This window comes from Psittacula echo (genome assembly GCF_963264785.1).
Source record: "Psittacula echo genome assembly, chromosome: 4".
NCBI classification, from domain to species: domain Eukaryota; kingdom Metazoa; phylum Chordata; class Aves; order Psittaciformes; family Psittacidae; genus Psittacula; species Psittacula echo.
This window is the reverse complement of record NC_137738.1, coordinates 40,658,804-40,667,686: the sequence shown is the minus strand read 5'-3', so window position 1 is coordinate 40,667,686 and position 8,883 is coordinate 40,658,804.

Sequence of the window (8,883 nt, the reverse complement as noted above, 5' to 3'; positions counted from 1 at the left end):
AGCAGTTTCAAGTCAAGTGTAGTGCTCAGAGACCACAATGGTTGTCAGGTTGTATGTTGGGCAATATACAAAAACTGTTGCTTATCAGTCCACAATATATATTGAACACTGATGACTTGTAAATATATCTCCAACTTCACTGTGTGGGATACATGCTCCAAAAATTTCCAGCATATAATTTTACCAACAAAAATTCATGTGTCATGATTTCAGACACAGCTTAATATCCCAGTTCAACCCACTTCTCCCCACATAGTGTTTTTAACTTAGCCTTCATTGTTCATGATCAAATAACATAACTTTATACAAAAAATAAAAGCACTATTAAAAATCTGCATCTGCTGTGTAACAAAATAAATGTATGCTGAATGCAGATTGCTACGTATTTTACCTGAGGTACCAAATCCACATAAAACTGCCCTTGATAGAACTGAATGGACTTGATCAAAACTTAAAAAGCAACTGTCTAATTTGCATGATGAGCATGACTGTGTCGTAACTTAAATCAGTGAATAAATATTCCTTGTAAAATTAATAGGATTATCTACAAATAAATTTTCAACAATGCTAAGTTAAAATAATATGGTCCTTCTCATGCAAAGAAAAAAAAAATAAATCCGCTGCTAGGTAATACTACTTTACTAAATTTCTGCTTTGAAATGTTAGTTTTGAGGAAATACAGGGGCAAATATTGTTAAGTAAGACAGAATTAGCAGTTGATTTTGACAAGAATCTCTCGCTGATTCCTTACACTCTATTAATATGAGAAACAAAACAAACCAAACAAAACACCATAAAAGATACTGCACAACCAGTGTCTGAACTCCAGCAAAGTTGAATGATTTTTATTTTTTCAAGCCCTCAGTTTTTCTTCTTTAAAGGAATAAACTGTCACTTCTTTAACTCTCCCATACATTATCAGTATTGGTCAGGGATATGCTGTAACACCTCTATCCAAGAACATTTAATTTTGTCCTCATGAACAGGAGTTCATGAAGGAAAACAGAATAACCTTACCCTTTTAAACACATTCTAGATAAACTTGCTGATTTTACAGAGCAGCAATAAAATGTATCCATTTGCACTTCATGCTCTTTAACAGATACAGCAAGCTTAGAATCATAATTGGCAAAAATAAAATGGGCTTTCTATCAAAATCCATCATATGCTAGGAGAAGATTTAGAGACAACAAATACCTATCCCATAGCATTTTATTTTTACCTAAATACGTTAGATAGCACCAACATGGAGTTGAGTACTTTAAAAGATTTATAGCTACAAACATGGCAGTAAATAAACAGAGCCTGAAGCTCTGTTAGCACTCTACAAAAATGGTGAAAATAGTCAAAACCTTCTAACATACTGTTTTTACAGCCTTTCTAAAAACCCTCAAAACATGCTGATTTTGAAATAGTGTCTGCAAGTCAATACATCTGGCCTACACAGGACAGATATGAGAAATAGGATCCAAGCAGTTGAGCTATTTCATATTTTAGGTAAACTAGTGAATAGCTTCATGTCACCAGCTGCCTTTCTCCTAAACCAAAGCAGCTCCACTAACATGTCCTTCCTGATTGAAAAGTACAGCACAATCATCTTGAAGTATTTTCTCAAGTAAAGTTTCATAGGCTCACATTGCTTAATAACATAACTCAAAAGAAGCAATCAGAAGAGAACAGTGTGAGCAATCCTGGTGTGAAACTTCAGATATCATAATCTTGAAGAGGGGGAAGCACATGTAGCTTCACAGAAACCAGCTTTCAGAAGAGGTTACTGCCTTCAAGATAGAAATGGAAGGAATATTAATTTTGATCAAAATTGTGGCCTAATTATCTCCTGGAAGATGAAGATTTGAAAACACTACCGAAGTTACCACCTCTTCAAATGAACGGAAAGATGTGTGTCTGCAGTTACGTGGTTACTGATGCCTGTCACATCATCATATTATTTGCTTTCTGGAATATTTGAATTCCACATGAATTCCTTTTTTAATTCTAGCTGTGTACTCAGATCTTGCTTCATTTACAGACTGTCAGTATTCATTTACAGACTGTCTATCTACAAATATGTAGATAGAAAAATTAATCAATTGAGTGACCCACATTTTAAGGGAAATCAGAAGTCAGAACTTTTAGATGGGAACAGCCATAAAACATCACAAAACTTCTGTGATGAACATCTAGAGCACTTTGAACATGTTAAAATGTTATTCAATAGTCTTATATTTTCATATCTAAATGTTTACAAATAAAATATTTATTTTCTTCAAAATTTGAAGGCTGCTTGTAATACCAAAGATAGACTTCTGAATCTACAAATTTTTTGACTCTGTTACATCAGTGTCTTTTACTGATGAGAAGTCTGAAGAAATAAGTGAGGAGACCCAGTTGCACAGGTAGCTTCAACAACATTGCTTAGAGTTACAGTTCTGCCAATCTGTAAACTTTCTTTACTGAGTTACAAATATTTGGATGCCAGAGAGCGACTTTTCACGAGGGACTGTAGCGATAGGACAAGGGGAAATGTGTTTAAACCTAAACAGGAAAAGTTTAGGTTGGATATAGGGAAGAAGTTCTTTACTGTGAGGGTGGTGAGGCATTGGAACAGGTTGCCCAAGGAATTGGTGAATGCTCCATTCATGTCAATGTTCAGGGCCAGGTTGGACAGAGCCTTGGGTGACATGGTCTAGTGTGAGGTGTCCCTGCCCATGGCAGGGGGTTTGGAACTAGGTGATCCTAAGGTCCTTTCCAACCAAACCATTCTATGATTCTATTCTTGCAAAAGCTTCAAAACTGTTCCTTCCTTGGGTCTAATACCAGGTCAAGTTAGTAACCCTTGCTTTTGGGATTCCAGAAGTTCCTTCAGACCCACAAAAAAATACCATTCAGTTCGTATAGTTAACAATCTGTTATACATAACACTTAACAACAGTCCTTTTGAGTGCAAATCTATAGCCTGAATATAGGCATTTCACATGAGTTGGGTCACTCTAGGATACCCAAATACTACATGAGGCTGGCATTTACAACCAAGTAGAGGAGACCTATGATCTCTCGAGCAGCTGTGTGTGGGCAACTGACAGTTAAATCTCATGGGCCACTGGGCTTATACTGATATGCATATACACACATACATGTATAATATGTGTATGAATAGATATTATAGTATGTGTAAGTGCATATCAATAGCAGCACTCAGTTCTGATTTGGGGGACAAAGGCTATAAATTCTACTCATGCTCTTTTCCTACTTCTAAAACTTCAAACTTCTGTTTTCTGTTCACAGGATTTTCTGAGCATAATCTAGTTATCTAGTCAACAATCATCAATGGAACTGTCTTCCAAGTTGTCTTTATTCCTCCTTCAACCTGTACAAGCTGTTTGCATCCATAATAACCTTTGTCATGGAATCTCACTATTCCTTGCTATGTGAAAAATTCCCTCCTTTTGCTTGTTCTGAATCTCGTGTCTTGAAGCTTCACTGCATGATCTAGGAGTCTTTTTGGAAAAACTACTTGACACCTATCCATTCTCTTCATTAAATCCAAATCATGAGCCAGAAAGACCAATCAAATCAACTCTGAAGACTCCTGGAAGAACTTAAAGTCATTAATCATCTCCCTGCTTTATTCAGAAGTCCTAGGTATGATTACTTTTCTGCTTTGGTACAGAACTGAAACAGTCTTCCCTTAGCAGCTGGGTGCCCGGTTTCATGACTAAGTCAGGCTGGGATATGCAAAAAGAGGCAGAACAGCACTAAAATTCTCCATGGACAATTTGGAAGGAGCACTCTGAGCATGTCTAACATTTACAGCAATACATTAAAAGAAAGCTTGACAAAAGTTACTTACTTACTTGATTTTATTTTAAGAGATGAAAGTATGAGTAGAAGCAAGACTGAAGCCTGGTGGTTAGAAATTTCACTAGGGAAAATGAAAACTTACATTTTAATCCTGTTCCCAGAACTCTTTGTGCTTTATTCAAAGTCTGCTTTCATGTAAAACTCACAAAATAAGGTTTAGATGAATGCTGTAATGTGCAAGCTCAAAAATGCAAGAATAATAATTTCTCTTGGGGTCTATTTAAGCTCAAACAGCTTTATGCAAAGTACACATGCAATGGAGAGCCCATTGCACCAGGAGAGAAAAGTAGGCTCAGAAACCTACTGGGGACAGGGTATGTAGTCATCCCTTGCTCACATTAAGCCAAAGTTTCTGTCTGTGAAACAAACAGAATCTGGGAAAATGCTCATTAGATCACTAGATCAAAACTCTTAGGTAGAAAACAAGATTTATACTTCTGATAACCCTATCTGGACTCATCCTTCCTTGAATACATATCTATGTGTGAGGTCAAAGAAATAAAGAATTTCCACATTCTCATTATGGTCCTAGATGACAATGGTAACTAACACATGCAACTCTTCCATTCAAAACATAGGAAGGTGATTACGAATGTTCTCATGTGTTTTGGCCAGAGAGGTTAGGGTATTACATTTTCATGAATTACAGTGTCCTGACTGAAAAACAAAAATAATTTTTCCCTAGAATATTTATCCTCACTAATGACTAACTTCCTGCCAGATTTTTAACTAATGGTTATTTTCATGCCTAAACTACAAGGATAACTTTAATATTTTGGGGTGTGATAAAAAAAAAAAAAAAAAAAAGGAATTCCAAGTGAATCTATCACATCACTCAGAGTTTAGTTTAGTTTTACATTTGTACATCTAATTGCAGACTTTGGTTGGTTGATACATCATAAAAGCTATAATACCATGAAAAACAATTACCTTGCTGCTAGTTTGTTTACTTGTCCTCACTAAACTAGGCTGCAATAATTCATAAAAACCATTCATCCATGACCATTTTCCACCTGACACACCCAAAACTTTTCACTTCCCTATGTCCCAATCTCATATACATCCTTTATGTGCGTAATATTCCACCCATTCCATTCACGGTACAATTTATACAGTATCACTAAACAGTGTTCTCAGGACTATTTATAAACACTAATCAGGAATATTTTCCCTTATACTGCATAAGGAAGTTACAGGGTTTGTCCAACACATAGCAATTTAGTAATAGAGGAGGGTGAAACCTAGAAAAGAGATAATGGTTTCTAGTTTCTTGATCTATGTGCATTTCCTCATCAACTATTATCAATGAATAAAGTGTATGACTCCAAGGCCACTGCAACATACGTCATTTTGCAGGATCCAAAATTCTAACAAAATTAGAAATCTGGAGCTGAAATAAGGCAACTTTTGAAACCCAAAACCTATTGAATTTATATTCCTGCCAGCCGACTTTGCAACCTTATCTTTGCTGCTCAAAGGTGGTAAATATCAATGGAAATACTTCTTGTTAAACAGAGATGAAAGCATAAAAGAGGATAGCACTGTACTATAATCCACTCATCTCTGTCAGCATTTCACTGGAGGATCTGCAGCTGAACCATAAGAAACTTCCCTGTGAAGTGGTAGGATTAGTCAAAATAGTCTAAGAGGCACTTTAAGTGGTTTAATAAATAAATAAAAAATATTTTCCCCTAAGACATATTTTCCAATTGTGCAATTTTTTTCTTGTAGCTACTTAGCTACAGCAGTCATTTTCCGTACAGAAATCCTCCTGACACATTGAAAAAGCCCCAGGGCAAACTACCACATACAATATTCATTATTCCAAATGCACAAGTGGAAAAAAGGAAAAAGAAAAACATTTACTTAGCTCAAAATAACACTTTATTGTTTGGCAATTGTGACAAAATAACTTTTGCCTATATTCCAGACACAATTTTAAATTATTAATCATAATTGGTTTTTATCAATACTAATAAATAAATAAATAAATAAATAAAGCTGAAAGCCTGCAAATCACTGACATCAGCCCATTGACACAGCATTTAGCCACATTGGAAGCCAGCATGCAGTTCAATAGCTCTGCAACCATTTCAGATAACATTTTTCTACAATCCTAGTTGGAATAAGCAATTTGACATAAAAAAAATACTGGACACTTGCCTTCCCTAGTGTGTCTAAGGATACTAGCAGCATTAGTACTTTGGGAACAAATATTGACTGTTTAGAAAACTTAATGTAGACAGAGTCATACCACTTCAACATCAAAATGTACCTGTAGTGAGATCAAATCCATTTCTATTTCATTATAATTTAGTAGCATTGTGGTTACTCAAAGGTGCTAATTAAAATCTGGCTGTACTGTTTAAGCTCCATCTGTTCTCTCTTCCTCTCTTACTCTGTTGGGAGATTGGTTGGAATATTCATAGCCAAAAGAGTAAGCCATGTCCAGTGAAGATGGGTATCTGATTAATATGAGAATACTGTGTAACGACTATGAACTCAGTTCAGAAAATCTTTAAGCATAAGTTTCTGTGAATATTCTTTAAAGGTGTTATCAAGGTTTGAAATTTTGGTAAAACCGAGATCCTGCGCTCTCTTAGACTTTCCAGATTTCAAGTAATTTTTGTCTCTGTTTTTCAACTTTTACTATTCTTTTAAAATCATAGACAAATGAAACAGTATTTTCTCTGCTGGTATACTTTGAGCACTCTTCTCAATCCTTCATGCTGTTTCTCTGTTTCAACATCCAAGCATTATATTAGCTGGTTTTGTCACAATATTGCACAGGCAGATCACAGTTGCTTGGTTCTCTCAATATTCTTTCCAGAACCATTGTTTCCTGAGACATAGAATAAGATTACGATAAATGTGCAAATACAACACACTTGACTGATTCTATGATTCACACTCAGCACTCAGGTCTGAGTGGCTGCACTGCCATACTTTTAACTTCATTCCTGGGATCACTGCTGTAGTGGTTCAACCAGCTCAGAGCAAGGACTGCACTTTCTGCTGAAGTCCAGGAAACACAAGCACAACTGACAGCCCCATTTGTTGAAAGGTTCTCTTTGGATAGACAATATGCATACATACTCAGTTTAGCTTTCCCCTTCCAGAGCAGTTCTATTTCCCTGAACCCAGAAGGAATTTCATCTTCTCCACCTGCAACCAGGCATAAATATGCATGTCTTATCACTTAAGTATACTAATACAAAACTTTCATTATCCAGGACATTAAATATATTTAGACTGTGCCTCATTGCCACGTGGATAACATGAGTCCCAGCACTATGTGCTATGAATGCAATCAGTAACTCTAGAGAGGGCTAACTTTGAGTTGTGTTTGCTATGGGTCTGCTATGGGAAGAGTTAAGTGATAGACAACCACTTATTAATCCCAGGTCTGGTTTATAAAAGGAACCTCTTACTTAAAGAATAAATAAATTAAAACTTCTAAGAATATTGGTCTGAAGCATCAACAAATTTGAAGGGAAAAACCCCTTAGTGAATATGCTACACAATGTACCCTTTTCCAGTGCTTCAAAAAAGAGAAAGCAAATATTAACAAGCATAAAAACATAGACTTCATAGAAGAGGGTAGTCAGTGAAAGCATTTGTATATGTGCCAGGGGACTGAAACAGAAAAAGGAATGAAGAGTAAGAATTTGTACAGATCCAGAGCTGTTGAGTGAGCAATGAAATCAGAGAGCTTTATGTTTTCTGTATTAGGTGACCATTGGTCTGAAATTGACTGAAGCCTAAGCTTTTTTCTCACTCAGCACTCAGTGGATTTTGGCAAATACTTCTGCCCAATGACAGTGTTGAATAACATCATGTATAATAGCACTTATAATCTGTTCTTTACCAGTGAACACCATTTTGAAACTGCCTCTTTAATGGAAATAAATGTTTGAATTGTGGAGCACAGTAGTAATAACAGCTGTTATCAGAAATGTCAACCTTATGGGTTAGAGGGAAACAGGGCAGCCATCTATGGCTCTTAAGAGAAAGATAATTGGCACAAGTGCACTAGCCTAACTGGCCTCTGACAAATAAAGTCACTCGGGTACAAATTGCTGTGGGAGATCCTGAAACTTGCCTCCTCTGAAATGAGGTGCTACCTCCATTCTTACAGTTCATAAGTGGTTTTTAAGGTAGGAGAATAAATAAATAAATAAATAAATAAACATACATGTTCTCCACTCACATATAACACCCTTTCAACAACACCGTTATTCTGATCTGCAAAGATCTAGCATTTCAGAATGGCATTACACAATGAGAGTTCTAGCCCGGCAGCACAACTTGTTTCTCTTGCAAACCATGTTTTGGGCAGGAGAGAGTACTGGCATCTTTTCCTTCAGTTCAAAAATCAGGCAGTTCTATTATCTTCTAGCTTCCTTGACTACTAGTCACTAAAACTTGTCACCTGGCTTTTCATTAACCTATTTGTCTTCCAGGCTACCAATTATTCATGCTGCTAGTAATACATTGGAGAAGAAAGGTACTGCCACTAACTCAGGAAGGCTCTGAGCTGCAAAGTTCCTGGATACTGGAGGAGTATTCTTAGGAAAATATTCATTGATTCTATTCTTATACCCTTAAAAATGCATCCAGTTTTACCACTGCTGAAGACGGGACATTGTGATACATTAACATTTGGTCTGACCCAGTGTAACCATTCTTTTGTTCTTGGAGTTCATTCGTAACAAACTGTTTGCTTAAGCTAATAAACTACTTCTGTTTCAGGGATGAAATTAAATGTCTTTGATCTCACAGATTATAGGACAGAAAGGTGTAAGCAGACTGCAACTTACATACGTGAGAAAAGTAGTTTAGAAATGTTCTATGCCCACCAATGAAAACACATAGTAGAATTGCAAGAATTAGCAAGCCTATATGATGTATTTTTAACTAGTTTATCAAAACCAGAGAAAAGTCAAACTAGAGGGAAGCATTCCAGAAAATCTCTGTATCATCCACAGAATTCAGTCTTGCAGATATACACTTGTAACTACT